At 47.9% G+C, this 22,571-nt stretch overlaps 1 protein-coding gene across 4 annotated transcripts in view; it reads right to left on the bottom strand.

Moving 5' to 3' along the window:
* Window positions 1–22,571, bottom strand: part of GDPD5 (glycerophosphodiester phosphodiesterase domain containing 5) — a 362,654-nt gene that overhangs the window by 216,103 nt on the left and 123,980 nt on the right. Inside the window, exon 1 of one of the 4 annotated variants that reach the window (XM_082246658.1) lies at window positions 15,792–15,997. The exons of the other annotated variants lie outside the window; for them this stretch is intronic. The gene's annotated coding sequence lies outside the window, so the exon portion shown is untranslated. Of the gene's footprint in view, window positions 1–15,791; window positions 15,998–22,571 lie in introns of those variants that run through there. 4 annotated transcript variants of the gene reach the window in all.

Genomic DNA, 22,571 nt, shown 5'->3' with positions numbered 1-22,571 from the left:
GAGAGAGATCTAGACGGAGGGCGCGCGAGAGAGATCTAGACGGAGGGCGCGCGAGAGAGATCTAGACGGAGGGCGCGCGAGAGAGATCTAGACGGAGGGCGCGCGAGAGAGATCTAGACGGAGGGCGCGCGAGAGAGATCTAGACGGAGGGCGCGCGAGAGAGAGATCTAGACGGAGGGCGCGCGAGAGAGAGATCTAGACGGAGGGCGCGCGAGAGAGAGATCTAGACGGAGGGCGCGCGAGAGAGAGATCTAGACGGAGGGCGCGCGAGAGAGAGATCTAGACGGAGGGCGCGCGAGAGAGAGATCTAGACGGAGGGCGCGCGAGAGAGAGATCTAGACGGAGGGCGCGAGAGAGAGATCTAGACGCAGGGCGAGAGAGAGATCTAGACGGAGGGCGAGAGAGAGAGATCTAGACGGAGGGCGAGAGAGAGAGAGAGAGATCTAGACGGAGGGCGAGAGAGAGAGAGATCTAGACGGAGGGCGAGAGAGAGAGAGATCTAGACGGAGGGCGCGAGAGAGAGATCTAGACGGAGGGCGCGAGAGAGAGATCTAGACGGAGGGCGCGAGAGAGAGATCTAGACGGAGGGCGCGAGAGAGAGATCTAGAAGGAGGGAGCGAGAGAGAGATCTAGACGGAGGGCGCGAGAGAGAGATCTAGACGGAGGGCGCGAGAGAGAGATCTAGACGAAGGGCGCGAGAGAGAGATCTAGACGGAGGGCGCGAGAGAGAGAGAGAGATCTAGACGGAGGGCGCGAGAGAGAGATCTAGACGGAGGGCGCGAGAGAGAGATCTAGACGGAGGGCGCGAGAGAGAGATCTAGACGGAGGGCGCGAGAGAGAGATCTAGACGGAGGGCGCGAGAGAGAGATCTAGACGGAGGGCGAGAGAGAGAGAGAGATCTAGACGGAGGGCGAGAGAGAGAGATCTAGACGGAGGGCGCGCGAGAGAGATCTAGATGGAGGGCGCGAGAGAGAGATCTAGACGGAGGGCGAGAGAGAGATCTAGACGGAGGGCGAGAGAGAGAGATCTAGACGGAGGGCGAGAGAGAGAGAGATCTAGACGGAGGGCGCGAGAGAGAGACCTAGACGGAGGGCGCGAGAGAGAGATCTAGAAGGAGGGAGCGAGAGAGAGATCTAGACGGAGGGCGCGAGAGAGAGATCTAGACGGAGGGCGAGAGAGAGAGAGAGAGAGAGAGAGAGAGAGAGATCTAGACGGAGGGCGAGAGAGAGAGAGAGATCTAGACGGAGGGCGCGAGAGAGAGATCTAGACGGAGGGCGCGAGAGAGAGATCTAGACGGAGGGCGCGAGAGAGAGAGAGAGAGAGATCTAGGCGGAGGGCGAGAGAGAGAGATCTAGACGGAGGGCGAGAGAGAGAGATCTAGACGGAGGGCACGCGAGAGAGATCTAGACGGAGGGCGCGCGAGAGAGATCTAGACGGAGGGCGCGCGAGAGAGATCTAGACGGAGGGCGCGCGAGAGAGATCTAGACGGAGGGCGCGCGAGAGAGATCTAGACGGAGGGCGCGAGAGAGAGATCTAGACGGAGGGCGCGCGAGAGAGATCTAGACGGAGGGCGCGCGAGAGAGATCTAGACGGAGGGCGCGCGAGAGAGATCTAGACGGAGGGCGCGCGAGAGAGATCTAGACGGAGGGCGCGCGAGAGAGATCTAGACAGAGGGCGCGAGAGAGAGATCTAGACGGAGGGCGCGAGAGAGAGATCTAGACGGAGGGCGCGAGAGAGAGATCTAGACGGAGGGCGCGAGAGAGAGATCTAGACGAAGGGCGCGAGAGAGAGATCTAGACGGAGGGCGCGAGAGAGAGATCTAGACGGAGGGCGAGAGAGAGAGATCTAGACGGAGGGCGCGAGAGAGAGTTTTTTTTTTTGCCTGCCATATGCATATCAATATAAAGTTACTGACACCCCCAGATCAGCTTGCATATCGCAGTGCTAACTGTCAGTTTGGACATGAATTGGATCGCATGGGTGTGAACACCCATGCGACCCGATTCTGGTGCGGTCCCAAAAAAAGAGTTGTTCCCGAATACAATGCGATTTCAGCCATACAATCTGTATGACTGAATTCGCATCGCACAGACATTGCATGTGATTTGCAGAGCAGTGCGCTCCGAATCACATGCGATGTTTGTCATCACACTGATGTGAACCGGCGCTCAAGCCCCCCCCACTTTTCTGCCAATTATGGGGTTCAAACAAGCGGTGAGGGGGTGCCACCATTCAGCATCCTCCCAGTATTCTAACTGTAGGTTGGCGCTGCTGCTCTTTTAAACCTTCGTTTTGGGGGTACGTTGGTCCTTCATGTCATGTCCAGGTTTGGATTGTGAGAGGTTTCCATAGAATTTTACAAAAGCGCAGATGACAGATCTGGATGTAATGAACACATTCCAGAGGCAGCCGATAACTGCAGATGGATTTATTCCTCCTAATCGCTGGCATTTCACACAGACGAATGTCAGGGTTCCGGCCCTCCGCTGATAACGATTGTCCTTGACATTTTTCAAACACATCTTGTGATCCCCAGCTGTCCAAATACCGTCCCATGCTGGCCGTGCAATCCGCTCCTTTATATTTAATGTTATTGATGTGCGGGGCCTGTGGGGTGCGAAGGATGGCCGGTGCAGCCGAGGAACTAAAAGTCCCAGCAATGCCCCAGCAGGACTTGTGACCCCAATAAAACCTCCCAAAGTTATGAGATGAGAAGAGGGGGGCCTTATATCAACGCTTATTAACAATTTCACTTTTAGTTTAACCTCTTCAATACTGGGCACTTTTACCCCCCCCCCTTCCTGCCCAGGCCAATTTTCAGCTTTCAGTACTGTCACGCTTTGAATGACAATTGCGCGGTCATGCAACACACGGTACCCAAATTACATTTTTAACATTTTGTTCACACAAATACAGCTTTCTTTTGGAGGTATGTAATCACCGCTGGGGTTATTTGCTAACTGAACAAGAAAACAAACAAAAAAAACAGAAAATTTAGGCCCATAATTCAGGTTCAGTTACTTTTTTTTCATCAGTTTTTTTCAGTCAACATCAGTTCCACATCCGTCTTTCATCCGTTGTCATCTGTATTTCATACGTTGTCGCCTGTTTTTCATCCGCCTTTCATCCGTTGTCATGCGCCTTTCATCCATCTTTCTTCGTTGTCATTCGTCTTTCATCCGTTGTCACCCATTTTTCATCCGCCTTTCATCCGTCTTTCTTCGTTGTCATCCGCTTTTCATCTGTCTTTCATCCGTTGTCACCCGTTTTCATCCGCCTTTCATCTGTTTCATCGGCCTTTCATTCTTCTTTCATCCGTGTCTTTCATCCGTTGTCGCCCGTTTTTCATCCGCCTTTCATCCGCCTTTCTTTATTGTCATCCGTTTTTTCATTCTTTATAGGTTTTTCACCTGTTACCATCGGTTTTTCGTCTGATCCGTTTTTTTAAAGGATGAAAAATAGGTCTTTCGAGTCCTTTCACACAGGCTGTCCGCCTGGCGGACTCAGTTTTGCTCAGCGGGGATCGATCCACCGATCCCTGCTGAGGAAGAAATGGTGAAAAGGGCCAGTAAGTCAATAGATCATAGCACCAACATCCCTTGCATAGAAAGACTAAGAACAAGAGTATATCATGGGACTTTAACGGTGCTTGGAATAAACCAACATATGTAATAAAAAAGTATACATTTTATTTATATCAAAATAAACCTAAAAATGACATCAGCATAAGGCTCCTTTCACACAGTCTGCCTCCGTAGGCGGACTCCGTGCTGCTCAGCGGGGGATCGATACACTGATCCCCACTGAGCAGGCAGGTGACAGCTCCCACTCTGCTCTGTGTGCAGAGACATTGCTCTCAGAGCCCCACTGCTCTCTATGGGGAGATCGGATGAGAACGGACTGCCTGTCCACTCTCATCCGATCCCATGGACGCATGGAAAATAGGGTTTCCATGCGTCCAGATTTCATGGACAGGATCGGATGCGGATGGCAGCGGGTGTCAGCGGACATGTCACCGTTGACATCCGCTGCTCCAAAGGGATGCAGGGAGGATCCGATCAGGTCCGTCTAAAAAACTAACAGGCAGATCTGATCAGATTATTCGTGTGAAAGGACCCTAAAGTGCATTTTTGCAGAGAGGTAAACATGAAAACATGCTTCTGTCTGCGCTGATTTAGCTTTGATGCTGACCGGTTTCGCCGGAAATGGCTTCTTCAGAGCAGCAAACAAACAAAGAGCTGGGGGGGCACACCCGGAGCATGCATTTCTAAAGCTAGTGCAGCTATAAAAATCAAATAACATACATATTTACAGAGAATAGCGCACGCATGCAAAAAAAATGACTATCAAATATATAAAGGCAATCAATAAATGGGGATTTAGTCCCACCATATGGCCATATCGTGCTCAAGCCCACCACTACATCAAAGTACTCCATTATCAGTGGGTCCTACACTATCGCCCTCCGTCTAGATCTCTCCCTCTCTCGCCCTCCGTCTAGATCTCTCCCTCTCTCGCCCTCCGTCTAGATCTCTCCCTCTCTCGCCCTCCGTCTAGATCTCTCCCTCTCTCGCCCTCCGTCTAGATCTCTCCCCCTCTCGCCCTCCGTCTAGATCTCTCCCCCTCTCGCCCTCCGTCTAGATCTCTCCCCCTCTCGCCCTCCGTCTAGATCTCTCCCCCTCTCGCCCTCCGTCTAGATCTCTCCCCCTCTCGCCCTCCGTCTAGATCTCTCCCCCTCTCGCCCTCCGTCTAGATCTCTCCCCCTCTCGCCCTCCGTCTAGATCTCTCCCCCTCTCGCCCTCCGTCTAGATCTCTCCCCCTCTCGCCCTCCGTCTAGATCTCTCCCCCTCTCGCCCTCCGTCTAGATCTCTCCCCCTCTCGCCCTCCGTCTAGATCTCTCGCCCTCCGTCTAGATCTCTCCCCCTCTTGCCCTCCGTCTAGATCTCTCCCCCTCTTGCCCTCCGTCTAGATCTCTCCCCCTCTCGCCCTCCGTCTAGATCTCTCCCCCTCCGTCTAGATCTCTCCCCCTCTCGCCCTCCGTCTAGATCTCTCCCCCTCTCGCCCTCCGTCTAGATCTCTCGCCCTCCGTCTAGATCTCTCCCCCTCTTGCCCTCCGTCTAGATCTCTCCCCCTCTTGCCCTCCGTCTAGATCTCTCCCCCTCTCGCCCTCCGTCTAGATCTCTCCCCCTCCGTCTAGATCTCTCCCCCTCTCGCCCTCCGTCTAGATCTCTCCCCCTCTCGCCCTCCGTCTAGATCTCGCCCTCCGTCTAGATCTCGCCCTCCGTCTAGATCTCCCTCTCGCCCTCCGTCTAGATCTCCCTCTCGCCCTCCGTCTAGATCTCCCTCTCGCCCTCCGTCTAGATCTCCCTCTCGCCCTCCGTCTAGATCTCCCTCTCGCCCTCCGTCTAGATCTCCCTCTCGCCCTCCGTCTAGATCTCCCTCTCGCCCTCCGTCTAGATCTCCCTCTCGCCCTCCGTCTAGATCTCCCTCTCGCCCTCCGTCTAGATCTCCCTCTCGCCCTCCGTCTAGATCTCCCTCTCGCCCTATCTATATAACGTTTGTGGTTTCTAAGTAATTTTCTAGCAAAAAAGTAGATTTTTCATCTATGTGAGAAGTGTCAGAATGGGGGGGGGTGAAGCGAATAAGCAGAATTTTTTATGCCCATGAAAGAGCCGTACATGATCCACCTATGGGAGCCGTACATGATCCACCTATAGGAGCCGTACATGATCCACTTATGGGAGCCGTACGTGATTCACCTATGGGAGCCGTGCGTGATCCACCTATAAGAGCCGTACGGGATCCACCTATAAGAGCCGTACGGGATCCACCTATAGGAGCCGTACGGGATCCACCTATAGGAGCCGTACGGGATCCACCTATAGGAGCCGTACGTGATCCACCTTATAGGAGCCGTACGTGATCCACCTTATAGGAGCCGTACGTGATCCACCTTATAGGAGCCGTACGTGATTCACCTATGGGAGCCGTACGTGATCCACCTATAGGAGCCGTACGTGATCCACCTATAGGAGCCGTACGTGATCCACCTATAGGAGCCGTACGTGATCCACCTATAGGAGCCGTACGTGATCCACCTATGGGAGCCGTGCGTGATCCACCTATGGGAGCCGTGCGTGATCCACCTATGGGAGCCGTACATGATCCATCGATAGGAGCCGTACGTGATCATCTATAGGAGCTGTACATGATCCATCTATAAGAGCCATACGTGATCCATCTATAGGAGCCCTATGTGATCCATCTATAGGAGCCGATCCATCTATAAGTTTCCAGGCTCCCCCGGTCTGTAGGGGGTAGAGGACTTTGGATTGTCCAAGTAAGACAGTCAAAGATTTTCAGACTCCTCTTTGTGGTTTTAATGCCGTGACACAAAAAAAAAAAAAAAACAGAAAAAAAAAAAAACAGAAAAAAAAAAGCGCACATCAAAAAATAGGGAAGACGGCGAGTCTTAATATGCGCTCGCTGGAAACGCGCTGTACTTTCCCTTCAACCTCTCTGAGTGCGCAGAGGTCAGCAATGCACACACGGATCATCTGCAGCTTAAGAGATTAACAGGACAAACCATCTCCGAGAGCAGATAATGTCTGCCCATCCGACAACCCACGTCACCGGGTACGGGGGAGCCGCTGCCAACTCCCAACATTGCTAGGAATAATCCGCAAAGGTAAAGATGACGTCTTCCCTCCAGGCTCCTCTCCTCTCCTGTATTGTTCACTTACTCAGATTTCACCGCACACTGTGAGCTTAACATAATGTGTCAGATAGAGCCTGCCTCATGTCCTGGCTGGAGGACAGCCAGCATCATGTAGGCCTTTCCACCCCAGCCTGACAGCCCCTTGCCCACCCCTTTCATTGGATTTCAGTTCTTTCAATCAAAATCTGCCCGCATTGCATAGAAAAATCGCAGAGACCCAGTGATGGGGCCGCTGGGTGTAAAACCAGCAATGATCTGCCCGCACTGCATAGAAAAATCGCAGAGACCCAGTGATGGGGCCGCTGGGTTTAAAACCAGCCATGATCTGCCCGCATTGCATAGAAAAATCGCAGAGACTTAGTGATGGGGCCGCTGGGTGTAAAACACGCCATGATCTGCCCGCACTGCATAGAAAAATCGCAGAGACCCAGTGATGGGGCCGCTGGGTTTAAAACCAGCCGGTCCAGAAGTGGTTACCAATGCAGGTTTTTTGCATCCGTTGCGGTGCGTTCGCATCCAATTCGGGTTGCCCTAAAGCAACAGAAATGAACATAAAGCATATCACAAATACATATACATAAAGCGCATCAGCACCTGTGCAATAATCGCAACGGAACATTCCAGCGTGAATGGCCCACAAATCATTTCTGCAGAGCCGTGCAGACATCTAAATATAGCCTATTTATTATTTATTTACACCAGACTGCTAAATATAGACCATCAACCTGCTTATCTGAGGCTGGCATGACTGCTAACAAATAGGAAGATCCAAGCCAGGCACCTGGAATTCAGAACCAAACTGATTTTTCATTTTAAGTACATGCATGCCCCCCCCCCCCCCCCAGGTATGTACCACCTGTCTTACGGGTCACCCCCTGACAATGGCGTCATCTGCTTTCCTCTTCAGAAGACCGCCTTCTTCAGTCCACCATCATCCAGGGACTCCACCTACTTTCTGGACTGAGATGCTGGTTTGGAAAAATACACAATCGTGTACATCCCTGTGAGTGTTCACAAATGTCTGACACAGATCAGCCCCCCCACCTTGCAACTTGGTACAAAGTTACAATGTACAGTCTGAAGTCTGATCAGTAGGGGGATAGGAGACTGGGGAAATGCTTCCTACTGCCTGCAGCAGACTGACGACATCTGGAGTTCAAAGACATTTTTTTTTTTTTAGTATAAAGGGTGGAAATGTCCTTTATTTTTAGTATTAGCTTGGGTTCACACTGGGGCAACTTGTCAGGTGACTTAGCCGCCTGACAAGTCGCGCTCCATTCAGTGCAATGAAACCGTTCTAATCGGAGCAACTCAAGTCGCTCCGACTTAGAAAAAAAGGTTCCTGCACTACTTTGGGGGTGACTTGCATTGACTTCTATTAGAGCCGGTTCACACCGGGGTGACTCAAAGTCGCCCCGACTTTGAAGCCGCCACGTGCAGCACGACTTCATCGCGGCTTGTAAACGACTTTAATAAAAAGTCAATGCAAGCCGCTCCGAAGTCGCCCCCAAGTAGTGCAGGAACCTTTTTCTAAGTCGGAGCGACTTGAGTCGCTCTGATTAGAACAGTTCCATTGCACAGAATGGACCAAGTCGCCTGACAAGTTGTGGCAGTGTGAACCAGGACTTAGAGAAGTCGTTTGCAAGCCCCGCTGAAGTCGCGCTGCACTGAGCGGCTTCAGAGTTGGGCGACTTTATTTATTTATTTAGTATGAAGGGTGGAAAGGTCCTTTATTTTTAATTTAATTTTATTTATTTTTTGTATAAAAAAGGTGGAAAGTCCTTTATTTTTTTTTAAGTCCCGGTTCACACTGAGGCGACCTGTGAGGCGACCTGGTCGCCTCACAGGTCGCCTCCCACAGAGAAGCTGTGGACCCGTTCTAATAGGAGCGACACAAGTCGCTCCGACTTAGAAAAAGGGTCCAGAGCTTCTTTGGGGCGACCAGGAGGCGACCGCCATAGACTTCAATGTTATGAAGTCCGTGGCGGCCGCTCCGAGGTCGCGACGCGGTGCGAAGTAGCGTCGCCCCTATGTGAACGGGGCCTTAATGTGCTCTTGCTGTATTTGGTTACTGATGTATTCATGTAATGTATACATTACTGACAGGTTTATTTTAAGCCCCCGTTCACACTGGGGCGACCTGTCAGGCGACCTGGTCGCCTGACAGGTCCCCGTAGGTCACCTGCCATACAGAAGCTATGGACCCGTTCTAATAGGAGCGACACAAGTCGCTCCGACTTAGAAAAAGGGGCCGGAGCTTCTTTGGGGAGACCCGGAGCGACCTGCATAGACTTCAATGTTATGAAGTCCGTGCCGGCCGCTCCGAGGTCGCGGTGCGAGCAGCGCGCCGCGACCTGGGAGGTCGCCCGGCGAAGTAGAGTAGCCCCAGTGTGAACGGGGCTTTACTTTACCAATTTTATTGTATTTATTTTTTATTACAGGCTGTCCATTAAAGTGATACTAAACCCAGGATCCTGCAGTCACTATATCTGATCTCCCACAGTACACAGAACATGGGCATGCATTAATTTTAGTAAATATAAACTGCTAAATACCTTTTCCCATCAGCAATATATAGCAATGTTGTGACTTCTATCAGTGTCTGGTTAAAGCTTGAAGGAGGAGTTTTCATTCTCCTCTGACTGTCCTATGAGGCTGCAGGACCCCTGACCCCCTGATTGGCCCTGTGCTGATCACATGCATTCTCACAAAAACAACTTTCTAGCAATACACACCAAACTAAACATGTGCCCCCAAGGCTCTGTTCTATCAGGAGATTGATTGGGGACAGTGGAAGAAGGGGAGGATCAAGCAGCCTTTTTAAACAATGCAGAGGATTAACCCCTTAGGTCCCATAGTAAGTATAACAAGCATGCTTTACTGCATATACACACTGATTTTACTGTTGTGGGTTTAGTAACGCTTGAACTAGAAGGGACACCGCTTAAAGAGGTTGTAAACCCACCTCACAAACTTTTACCTATAGGTAAGCCTATATTAAGGCTTACCTATAGGTGCTATAAATATCTCCTAAACTTGCACCGTTTAGGAGATATTTAGAGTGCATACTGCCAATGACGTCATCGGCGCATGCGCTCTGAAGGAAGGGCCACCCGTGCCGTTCCTTCAGAGCTCAGTGCCGTGAACGGCGGCGCACGTGCGGGAGTGATGTAATCGCGCCTCCGGCCAATCAGATGGTCGGAGGATGCGAACCCGGAAGCAGAACGGCCGGACATGTCGGCCGTCCTGTCGCTGAGCGGGCGGCACGGTGGGGGCTTCGTTTTAATGTAAGTACTTGATAATGAGCTAGTATGCGATGCATACTAGCTCATTATGCCTCTCTCTTTACTGGGCTTTTATTTTCTCGTCTTTTTTTTTTTTTTTTTTAGGGACTTTACTTCCTCTTTAAGGTAAGTGCAAGCAGGATCCATACGCTGGGTCTTCTGCAAAGGTGCTCACCTCCAGGAACAGTAGGAAGTGAAGTGAAGGCCACAGACCTCACTGGAAATGCAGTCACTTTATTGATCCATATCATAAATGTGCTTAAATGCAAACGGCACAGAGCGCAGGAATACAGATAGGAGGAATGTTAACGCGTTTCACTTCCAAATGGGATTAAAATGCATTACCATTCCTCCTATCTGCATTCCTTCTCTCTGAGCGAATGCGTTTTTATGGCCCATTTGGAAATGAAACTCTTTACCATTCCTCCTATCTGTAGTCCCTCGCTCTGATTTTACCGTTGTGGGTTTAGTAACGCTTTAGTTGCTTGGCAGTTGCACAGCAAGTTTCTCTTTATTAATTAATTAAAAGAATGCCATTGAGTTTCATTCCAGTGATTTTGCCTAGGGTAAGATGATGTCATCAGTCTGCTGCAGGCAGGAGGAAGCATTTCCCCAGTCTCCTCTTCCCCACTGATCAGATTTTACATTGTAGCTTAGTAGCAAGTTGCAAAGTGAGGTGTGTTATTTAAGGTGGCTTCCAATGACAGTAGTAGAAGTCTTTGGAAACCTGACCATGAATAATGCATGAGCCCCAGTTCACATATGTGTGATGACAGACATCGCATGCGATTCGGAGCGCACTTCTCTGCAAATCACATGCGATGTCTGTGCGATGCGAATTCAGCCATATAGATTGTATGACTGAATTCGCATCGCATTCTGACACGACTTGCACAAGACCCTTTTTTGGATGGGATCGCATGGGGGTACACACCTATGCAATCCACTTCATGCACGAACTGACAGTTCACACTGCGATATGTGAAATGATCTGGGGGTGTCTAACTTTGTATTGACAGCTCCAGCGATTTGCATATGGCAGTGTGAAGCGCCTGTGAGTTGAATGCGATGCAGGAACCCACAGTGGACTCGCAAGGGTTCCTGCAGCGCAAGACCCCAGAATCTACTGCCTCGGTGCACCTTGGGTGTACTTTCCCTTGCCTAAGGCCGGCATACACGGTGCGAATACCTCTCTTGCAACAAAGAAATTAGCTTGATTCCCCATCAAGGGGAATTCCTCCTGCTGAGCCATTGTCTTCCCCCGTCACGGAAATGGGGGAAGCTCAACACCGTGATTATTGCTAGCAGCTATACCAGCCCCTGGTAATAGTCGCAAGTAAAATCCGCCAGGCTAGTTGTACCCAAGTTGATTGTGCATTCAGCCTGCCCATACATGGTTTGAATCTCAAGATTGCCCATACAAGATTCAAACCATCTATAGCTGGCATAAAACGGTGCCAAAATGTGGCTTAGCGATTAAAAGCCGCCAATTGCTCTTCAAGAGGTGCCCACCGTGCGCCGCTCTCCCTGTGTACGTTGCCTGCTCCTCTCTCCCCCAACAACTAAATGTTCCTGACATTTAACAAGCAGATAAAACCAAAAGCGGCAGACGTTGTGGATTTCCACCCTTTCATTTTCCAGCCATTAAATATGATATTTGTTGAGAACGTCTCTGAACCACAAAAGAGCTTTTAATGATGTGCGGGAAACATGCAATCTGCTCCTCGTCGCTCCAACACACAAAAAGGAGAAAAAAAAAAGCAGAGGTAACACTGCTGGGAAGTTACATAACGAACACAAACATCAGGAGGGGTTGGGGAATGGCAGCGCTCAGCTTTGTCACTATTAGTCACTTTACAAACATCCATTAGAATTCTCTCCTCCAGGATTTCAGGCCGGGGAGATAAGAGGTGCATTGTTCACATTCCTTCCTTCCACATCACTGCCATGTGACTTCATACCTGCATTACACAACATCGGACCATCCGCTCTGCATTGCCAATGGAAGGATGTGTATATATAAGCATAATGCAAATTAGGTTTTGGTTCATCTTTGCTGACTTCTTGTATTTAAAAAAAAAAAAAAAAGTGCCAATACTCTCAGGCTCGAGAGCCGCCCCAGGCCCTCCCCCCCCTCCCAAGGTCGAGAGTCGCCCCAGGCTCTCCCCCCCCTCCCAAGGTCGAGAGCCGCCCCAGGCTCTCCCCCCCTCCCTAGGGCGAGAGCCGCCCCAGGCTCTCCCCCCTCCCAAGGTCGAGAGCCGCCCCAGGCTCTCCCTTCTCCCAAGGTCGAGAGCCGCCCCAACATCTCCCTCCAAATCGAGAGCCGCCCCAGGCTCTCCCAAGGTAGAGAGCCGCCCAACATCTCCCTCCAATGTCGAGAGCCGCCCCATGCTCTCCCTTCTCCCAAGGTCGAGAGCCGCCCCAGGCTCTCCCTTCTCCCAAGGTCGAGAGCCGCCCCAGGCTCTCCCTTCTCCCAAGGTCGAGAGCCGCCCCAGGCTCTCCCTTCTCCCAAGGTCGAGAGCCGCCCCAGGCTCTCCCTTCTCCCAACGTCGAGAGCCTCCCCAGGCTCTCCCTTCTCCCAACGTCGAGAGCCGCCCCAGGCTCTCCCTTCTCCAAATGTCGAGAGCCGCCCCAGGCTCTCCCTTCTCCCAAGGTCGAGAGCCGCCCCAGGCTCTCCCTTCTCCCAAGGTCGAGAGCCACCCCAGGCTCTCCCTTCTCCCAAGGTCGAGAGCTGCCCCAGGCTCTCCCTTCTCCCAAGGTCGAGAGCCGCCCCAGGCTCTCCCTTCTCCCAACTTCGAGAGCCGCCCCAGGCTCTCTCTTCTCCCAACGTCGAGAGCCGCCCCAGGCTCTACCTTCTCCCAAGGTCGAGAGCCGCCCCAACATCTCCCTCCAAGTCGAGAGCCGCCCCATGCTCTCCCAAGGTAGAGAGCCGCCCAACATCTCCCTCCAAGGTCGAGAGCTGCCCCAGGCTCCCCTTGCCGGTCCAGAGCCGCCCCAGACTCTCCCTCCCCGGCCCAGAGCCGCCCCGACTCTCCCTCCTTGGCCCAAAGCCTCCCCCGACTCTCCCTCCTTGGCCCAGAGCTGCCCCCAGCTTCCTCTGCTGTCATTTTGCCCATTTCCTATGTGGCCATCCTGTTATTTACACTCCCCTCCCGCAACAACACACTAACTGGGCTTTAGGACTGAGCACCGCTTAGTACTGGAAGAATAACATATTTGTAATCCTTCTGGCCACAGATGGGTAGAACATAGAGCAAAAATGTGTTTGACAATCTATCCAGTTATGGCCAGCCTAACAATTCCAGGCATTTATTGCCTCCCAAGAGATCACAGTGCTCCCCCCTTTTATTCTCAGGAAGTAGCCACCTTTGTTAAGGCATCATAGAGGGGCACCATTTACTTTCTAGGCTGAGATGCTGGCTCATAGATGACGCCATCATAAAATTTTCGATGCCTGTGCAGTTCTTGGCTGCATTCACAAATGTCTGACACAGATCAGCCCCCGCTGCAGCCTCTCACCCTGCGACTTGATACAAAGTTACAATGTACAATCCGAACACTGGGAGAGGAGACTGAGGAAATGCTTTCTCCTTCCTGCAGCAGACTGACACCTTCTCAACCCAGGCAAAGTCACTGGACAGCACAAAATCGCTTTTAACCACTTGCCGACCGCCCGCCGCATATATACTGCCGCAGGCTGCGCGAATCTCCGTACCTATACGGTGGTCCGCGGGAGCGATCCTGGTGGCACGGTCCGGCCCCCACTAGGCAGCGGGGATGCTGATCCATGGGGCTGGCGGCACCGATTGCCTCCGGGGACCCGTGATCACTCCCCGCTGAGAGAGAAGGAAGGGCAGCTGTTGTAAACACAGCTGACTGTTCTCTCTGAAATGATCACAGAGCACATCTGATCCTTCTATATAGGAACACAGGTCTCTGATCATTTCACAAATCCCTGCCCCATACAGTTAGAAAACACTCCCCTAGGCTCACAATTAACCCTTTGATCACTCCTGAGTTAACAACTTCCCTGCCAGTATCATTAGTACAGCAAGTGCATATTTTTAGCTCTGATTACTGTAGTAATATCACTGGTCCCCCCAAAAGTGTCAAAAATGTCAGTTAGGGGTCCGATGTCGCAGTCCCGCTAAAAATCGCAGATCGCTGCCATTACTAGTAAAAAAATAAAAATGACAAATCTTTCCCCTAGTTTGTAGACACGATAACTTTTGCGCAAACCAATCAAAATAGGCTTATTGGGATTTTTTTTACCAAAAATATGTAGCAGAATACAAATTGGCCTAAAATGATAAAAAAAATGATTTTTCAAATTATTTTTTTTGGGAATGTTCTATAGCAGAAAGTGAAAAATATATATTTTTTTTGTTCTTTTCAGAATTGGCGCTTTTTTGTTTATAGCGCAAAAAATAAAAAAATAAAAAATCGCACAAGTGATCAAATACCACCAAAAGAAAGCTCTATTTGTGGAAAAAAAGGACATCAATTTTATTTGGCTACAGCTTCACACGACTGCGCATTTGTCTGTTAAAGTAACGCAGTGCCGAATCACAAAAAATGGCCTGGTCATTAAGGGGGGAAATCTTCCGGTCCAGAACTGGTTAAATCATTTTTTTTTTTATTTTTTTTTTTTATTTTGCTGTATATTGTGACATTAGAGCCCTTTTCAAGCAGAATTAAAAAGGTAGTGAGAGGCCCACTTTAACAGAGACCATTTGGTATTGCAGGCTTTGTGAGTGACAGCAAGGAGCGTGCAGTGGGTGTGTCTGGGAACCCACTTCTACGTTACAAACCGATTAGCCAAAGGGATCACAAAACAAATAAATGGGGTCGTCAAGGTTATTAAACCCATTATTTTATCAATGTAAACTTTATCCATCATTCTATATAATCATGCAGGCAGTCATACTGGTTAAACAAGCAAAAAATTGGGGGAGCAATCCCTGAACATTTATATCTAAAGCCGGTGCAGCTATGAACCAAGCGACATGTATATTAAAAAAGAATAGCGCACACATGCAAAAGAAAGGACTATCAAATATGGAGACAATCCATAAATAAAAATGGGGATTTGGTCCCACCATATGGCCATATCGTGCTCAAGCCCACCACTGCGTCAAAGTACCCCATTGTCAGTAGGTCCTACACTATCCATAAAAAAGGATGAATCCAGCCTCTCTAACCCTTGGAGATAACACTCATACTGGTTCACATGATATCTTGATAATATAAACTGAACTCCGGGATAAGAAAACATTGTCTAGATACAGGAGTCATGTGTATTCTTATTTTAATCCGGTCTATTTCTTCCAGATCTGTGCAGCAAACCAGTGTAAAAAAAACTTTCCGCTCTGTGCAGGAACTTCCTGTAATAAAGACCGTAAAGACCGCTCACTGCTGCTCTCTCCCCTTCTGCAGGGTGACTGGTGTGGTCTCCACCCCTCCTGTAGTATCTGCAGGCAGCCTGGAGTGGGTGGGGCCTGTTGGGTCCCTCCCCCAGTTCTGCCCTCTGCACAGTGATGTCACTGCTACTTCGTCAAGGTAATATCTGGATTTGTAAAATCCATTAGGTGCACACAAAAGTAGATTTTCATCCTTGGTGACTATTGAGGAATATCCTGATCTGAAAGTTTTTGTGCCTGGAGTTCAGCAATACTAGACCGTGACTGTGCTTCACTGTTCCCCTCCCTCCTTGCAGTGGTCGATCCACGGACAGCAGAGGGCAGCAGGAAGGGAAAGCAACATTTTCTCATTTCTCAACTGAAGCATACTGTTCCAAAATAACCCGAAGCTAGGCTATGCGGCAGATGAACAGAACAAAGATCCATAGCAACTGATGTATTTTAGCCTGAGTGATTCACTGGATGCTCTGCTGAAGCAATTGTTTGGCGAATCACACTGAATCCGTTTAAAAAAAGTTTACTTGTTGAAGTGCTCCCCATTATACAACGTGGAAGAATCGACCGCTAATACTCGAGGTCAAGTGATTGCCGAGCGGCTGTGCACCGTCCCTTTCATGAAAAGCAGAGAACATGGTGTACTCAACGAAGAATAGATCATCTGACAGCAACGTGCAAACACCAGAGAGAACAAATACCCCATTCCAGAACATTCACGACACAAAACCACTCATACACACTTTACAAAGTCAGTGATACCGGCTTAAAGTGTCCGTGAATGTTGACGATCCTCAACTATTCAGTGCACTTATTATGACCTCAACGGATCACCATGGGGTACTGTCTCCACTGACGGTCACCCGTTTATTTCTAGATTTCTATTTCTCTACATACAGTGGGGAAAATAATTATTTGATCCCCTGCAGATTTTGTAAGTTTGCCCACTTACAAAGAAATTAAGGGTCTATCATTTTTACCATAGGTGTATTTTAAATGACAGAGACCGAATATCAACCAAGAACCCAGAAAAAAACACACGAGAAAAATGTTATAAACTGAGCTGCAGTTCAGTGAGTAAATTAAGTATTTGATCCCCTACCAACGAACAATAATTCTGGCTCCCATAGACTGGCTATAGTATGTGCTCATGTGGTACACCGATTAGTCCTGTCAATTTAAGAAGGTGCTCCTAACGAGAACTTGTAATGTGAATAAAAGACACCTGTCCACAGAATCTTTCTTCCATTCAAACCTCACCATCATGGTCAAAACCAAAGAGCTGTCAAAGGATGTCAGAGACAAGAGTGTAGACCTGCAAAAGGCTGGAATGGGCTACAAGACCATCAGCAAGAAGCTTGGTAAGAAGGAGTCAACTGTTGGAGCAATCATTCACAAATGGAAGACATACAACATAATGATCAATCGCCCTCGGTCTGGAGCTCCATGGAAGATTCTGCCTTCTAACGAGAACTTGTTATGTGAATAAAAAACACCTGTCCACAAAATCTTTCTTCCATTCAAACCTCACCATTATGGGCAAGACCAAAGAGCTATCAAAGGACGTCAGGGACAAGATTGTAGACCTGCACAAGGCTGGAATGGGCTACAAGACCATCAACAAAAAGCTTGATGAGAAGGACACAACTGTTGGAGCCATTATTCACAAATGGAAAATATACAAAATAACCAATCACCCTCGAGCTCCATGTATGATTTCGCATCATGGGGTAAGGATGATCATGAGAAAAGTGAGGGATCAGCCAGAACTACACAGGAGGAGCTTGTGAATTATCAAGGCGGAAGAAAAATGGGAATGCTTTAGGAACATATTAAACAAAAATATCGCACAGTGCATTCCAATGGGAAATACATTTAGAAGAGCCAAGGTCAAACCAGGGAGGTTAAACTGTAATGTAAAAATGCTTATTAGAAAGAAACAAATGGCCTTTAAGAAATACAAATCTCATCATCAGCTTTTCACCAATACAAGGAATCCAACAAGAAATGTAAAAACAGAATCAGGACGGCTAAAAATGATTTCGAAAGGTGAATGCTGTCCTGCCTCTATATAAAGCAGCCTATCTGTCCAGAGGGTGCCCCATGAAGTTTGAGAAGGTGGGAAAGGCATGGGTAGAATCTTCTGATACGGTGCGGTAAATGACTTCTGAAATTTGCCTTGATGCTGTCCACCTAATTGAATGATGCTTTTGTGTGTGATATGAGACCCGGGACGACTGGTGTGCCTGGGATCAGTCGTTCCGGGTCCTAATATTCTAGCCTATTTGGGAAACATCCGGTTGTATTTGGGGGTGGGGGGGGGGGTTTACTGCTTGTATATGGTTCCCTCATGTTGGGGGGAGCCTGTCCACTGTCTTTTTTCTACTGTGTTTTTGTATGTCTTGCTTGTTCAAAACTTTAATAAAAAGAAATTTACAAAAAAAAAAAATGATTTCGAAAGACACACAGCAGAAGAGAGTAAAAAAAAAAAACCCTAAGAAATTCTTTAAATACATCAATAGCAAGAAAGCGAGGTCAGAGCACTTTGCACACAGAGAAGCCAACTGTGCTAAATACTTTCTTCTCCTCCGTTTTTACACACGAAAAGGAGGGGTATACAGACCAGGACTGTCTGGTTAGCACAAAACCGCAGGACGTGCCACAGTGGCTATCAGATGGCGAAATCAAGGAAAGGCTTGATATTATTAATACTACTAAATTGCCTGGACCGGATGGCTTGCACCCGAGAGTACTCAAGGAACTCAGTAGGGTTATATCGAGACCGTTGTTCCTAATCTTCACAGACCCTAAACTGACAGGAACTGTACCAGGTGACTAGAGGAAAGCTAATGTGATACCAATATTCAAAAAAGGGAGGTGGGATATTCCGGGAAACTATAGGCCGGTCAGCCTGACATCAATTGTCAAATTACTGGAAGGGTTGATAAGGGACTACATCCACGATTTTGCTGAGGACAACAGTATCATCAGCAATAATAAGCATGGGTTCACAAAGGACGTTGTTGCCAAACCAATCTGCTAACATTTTACGATGAGGTGAGCTGTGAGTTAGATAGGGGGAGACCTGTGGATGTGGTGAATTTCGCTAAGGCATTCGACACTGTTCCCCACAAACGCTTAATATACAAGCTAAGGTCTGCAGGCATCAACCTCAGGGTCTGTTCTTGGAGAGAAAACTGGTTACATGGGCGTGTCCAAAGGGTGGTGATAAATAACGCATATTCAGACTGGTCCAGAGTGGAAAGTGGGGTCCCCCAGGGCTCAGTCCTGGGACCAATTTTGTTTAATTTATCCATCAATAACAGAGGACGGAATCAGTAGCTCAATCTCAGTTTTCGCGGGTGACAAAGATATGTAGGGCAATAACTTCTCATCAAGATCTAGAAATCTTACAGAAAGACCTGAACAAACTAACAGAGTGGGCAACAACGTGGCAAATGAGATTGAACGTAGAAAACATTTTTCACTTGGGGGCAAAAAACAAATGCAAATTATGCTCTGGGGGGGGGAACCTCTGGGGGAATCCAGAATGGAGAAGGATTTGGGGGTTCTAGTGGAGGATAGACTAAGTAGTAGCATGCAATGTCAGGCTGCGGCTGTCAAAGCCGGCAGAATATTAGCATGAATAAGAAAGAGGATATACTCCAGAGATAAAGCTATAATCCTGACACTTTATAAAATTCTGGTTCGGCCACGCCTGGAGTATTCTGTCCAGTTCTGGTCGCCAATCCTGAGAAAGGATGTGCTGGAACTGGAGAGAGTCCAAAGAAGGGCAACTAAACTAATTAGGGGGATTGGAGGACCTTAATTATGAGGAGCAATTACAAGCACTTAATTTATTCTCCATGGAGAGGAGACGCCTGAGAGGGGACATGATAGTGATCTACAAACACATCAATGGGGATCCTAGCGTAGGTAGAAAACTATTTAGTCTCAAGGAGTGCAAGAAGACACGTGGCCACACAATGAGATTAGAGGAGAGGTGGTTTAACCTTATGCTGCGTAAGGGGTTCTTCACTGTAAGGGCGGTGAGATTGTGGAACTCTCTTTCACAAATGGTGGTAGCTGCAGAGAGTATGGCTACTTTTAAAAGACTTTTGGACGTGCATCTCACAGATCATAACACTCAGGGTTATGGTAAATGATCAGGCCACTGACACACACCCACACCTATACAGGTTGAACTGGATGGACTGATGTCTTTATTCAACCTCAACTACTATTTAACTATGAAATGCAGTTGAGACCACAGTCACCAAACAAACCATTGGCATACCTCTACACAGGCTATCCCCCATTCAATCCATCATGAATGCTGCCACCAGACTCATCCACCTTACCAATCGCTCAGTGTCCGCTGCTCCTCTGTCAAGCCCTCCACTGGCTTCCGCTCACCCAACAAATTAAATTCAAATTACTTACAACATCTTACAAAGCCATCCACAGCTTAGCCCCCAGCTACATCACTAGCCTAGTCTCAAAATACCAACCTAATCGCTCTCTTTGTTCCTCTCAAAACCTCCTGCTCTCTAGCTCCCTCGTCACCTCTTCCCATGCTCGCCTCCAGGACTTTTCCAGAGCCTCTCCAATCCTATGGAACTCCTTACCCTTATCTGTCCGATTATCTCCTACTCTATTAGCTTTTAGGCGATCTCTGAAAACCCTCCTTTTCAGAGAAGCCTATCCTACCCACACTTAAATATACCTCCATTTTCTCCATCAGCCCATCCCCCACGGTTATTGCCTTTTGTTTCACTTGACCCTCCCTTCTAGATTGTAAGCTCTAACGAGCAGGGCCTTCTAGTTCCTCCCGTTTTGAATTGTATTGTAACTGTATGGTCTTCCCTCACATTATAAAGCGCTGTGCAAACTGTTGGCGCTATATAAATCCTGTATAATAAATAATAATAATAATAATAATAATAATAATAATAATAATAATAATTGGTAACAATACGCCGACATGGATTAAAATCCATGTACTGGCCCATCTGAAGTGAACATCTAAATGATTCAGAGAAGGATCGGGAGAAAATGTTTTGGTCAGATGAGACCAAAATTAAGCTCTCTGGCAATAACTCAACTCACCCTGTCATGGATGGGTCTTCCAGCATGAAAATTACCCAAAACATACCGCCTAGGCAACAAAGGAGTGGCCAAAGCAAATTCACATTATGGTCATGGAGTGGCCTGGTCAGTCTCTAATCTAGACCTTAATCCTATAGAAAATTTATGGAGGGAGCTGAAACTTCGAGTTGCTAAGCGGCAAAGAGTGGACCAAAATCCCTCCCGAGATGTGTGCAAACCTGGTCACCAACTACAAGAAACTTCTTACCTCTGTGCTTGCCAACAAGGGTTTCTCCACCAAGTACCAAGTCATGTTTTGCTTGGGGATCAAATACCTCTTTCACTCACTGAAATGCAACTTAATTTAGAACATTTGTATCATGTTTTTTTCTGGATTTTTGGTTGATATTCTATCCCTATCATTTAAAATACACCTACAGTGCCTTGCAAAAGTATTCACCCCCTTGACTTTTTACCTATTTTGTTCTATTACAGCCTTAAATTCAATGTTTTGTTAATCTGAATGTTATGTGATGAATCAGAACACAATAGTCCAAGTTGGTGAAGTGAAATGAGAAAAATATATACATAAAACTATATTTTAGAAATCGAAAACAGAAAATTGGCATGTGCGTATGTAGTCACCCCCTTTTGTTATGAAGCCCAAAAAAAGCTCTGGTGTAACCAATTACCTTCAGAAGTCACATAATTAGTGAAATGATGTCCACCTGTGTGCAATCTAAAGGCCCGTACACACGAGTCGAAATTCGGCCGGGAATTTTCATCCGACGACCGATCTGCCAATTTTCGGCTTGTTAGTATGATGCTTCCGACAACCGACTCCGACTTTTTGCCCGAAAAAATTCTGGTGTGCATGCTATAAAATTTTTGTCCTCCGTCAAAACACATCCGATTTTCGTGCAGTCAGTACAGATTTCGACAGGGAAAAATCTAATGAGCAAGACTGAGCATGCTCAGAGAAGAAAGAACACAAAGAAAGCAATCCAACACATGACATCACTTCAGAAGTAGAATTTTGTCGTGCGGGAAAATTCATGTGCAGTCTAGGCATATTCCAACCAACAAAACACCACTCTGGACAAAAGATGGACGACCGGTCAGTGGAAATTCGTTGCGTGTGTACTAGAGTTAAGTGTCACATGATCTGTCATTATATATACACACCTTTTTTGAAAGGCCTCAGAGGCTGCAACACCTAAGCAAGAGGCACCACTAACCAAACACTGCCATGAAGACCAAGGAACTCTCCAAACAAGTAATGTTGTTGAGAAGTACAAGTCAGGGTTAGGTTATAAAAAAAATTTCCAAATCTTTGATGATCCCCAGGAACACCATCAAATCTATCATAACCAAATGGAAAGAACATGGATCAACAGCAAACCTGCCAAGAGACGGCCGCTCACCAAAACTCACGGACCGGGCAAGGAGGGCATTAATCAGAGAGGCAGTACAGAGACCTAAGGTAACCCTGGAGGAGCTGCAGAGTTACACAGCACAGACTGGAGTATCTGTACATAGAACAACAATTAAACAAAATGGCACTTGAGTTTGCGAAAAGGCACGTGGGGGACTCCCAAAATGTATGGAGGAAGGTGCTCTGGTCTGAGGAGACTAAAATTGAACATCAACTAAAACGCTATTTGTAAATTAAGTTGCGCTAAGTGTGATAAATGGAGATGTAAAGTCCATAAAGTCCCAATAGTAAATGATGATGACAAAATCCTAGATGTAATCCTGGACCAGACTCCCTTAAGGGTATAGGCTTACCAGATTCAGGTAAGAGAAAAGCAGATGCTCAATGAATCTTGTCACCTTGATAGAAGATCCAGGCCCACGTGAGCGGTAGACTCAATGGTCATTGGATCATGAAAAAAATGTAAAATACGCAATAGCGTAAAACCCAACAAATAGGTAAATATCACCAATGTGACTTGAGAATAACGTGTGTAAAAATTAGACCACCACCAAAGATTCTTATTATCAGTGGGCAAGTGTATATTAAAGAAAATGGTGTGTGTTAAATACCCCTTACCAAATATAAATAAG

Source organism: Pelophylax lessonae (genome assembly GCF_965119305.1).
Source record: "Pelophylax lessonae genome assembly, chromosome: 2".
NCBI classification, from domain to species: domain Eukaryota; kingdom Metazoa; phylum Chordata; class Amphibia; order Anura; family Ranidae; genus Pelophylax; species Pelophylax lessonae.
The sequence above is the reverse complement of the archived record's forward strand: the minus strand, read 5'-3'. Positions and strand labels throughout refer to the sequence as shown.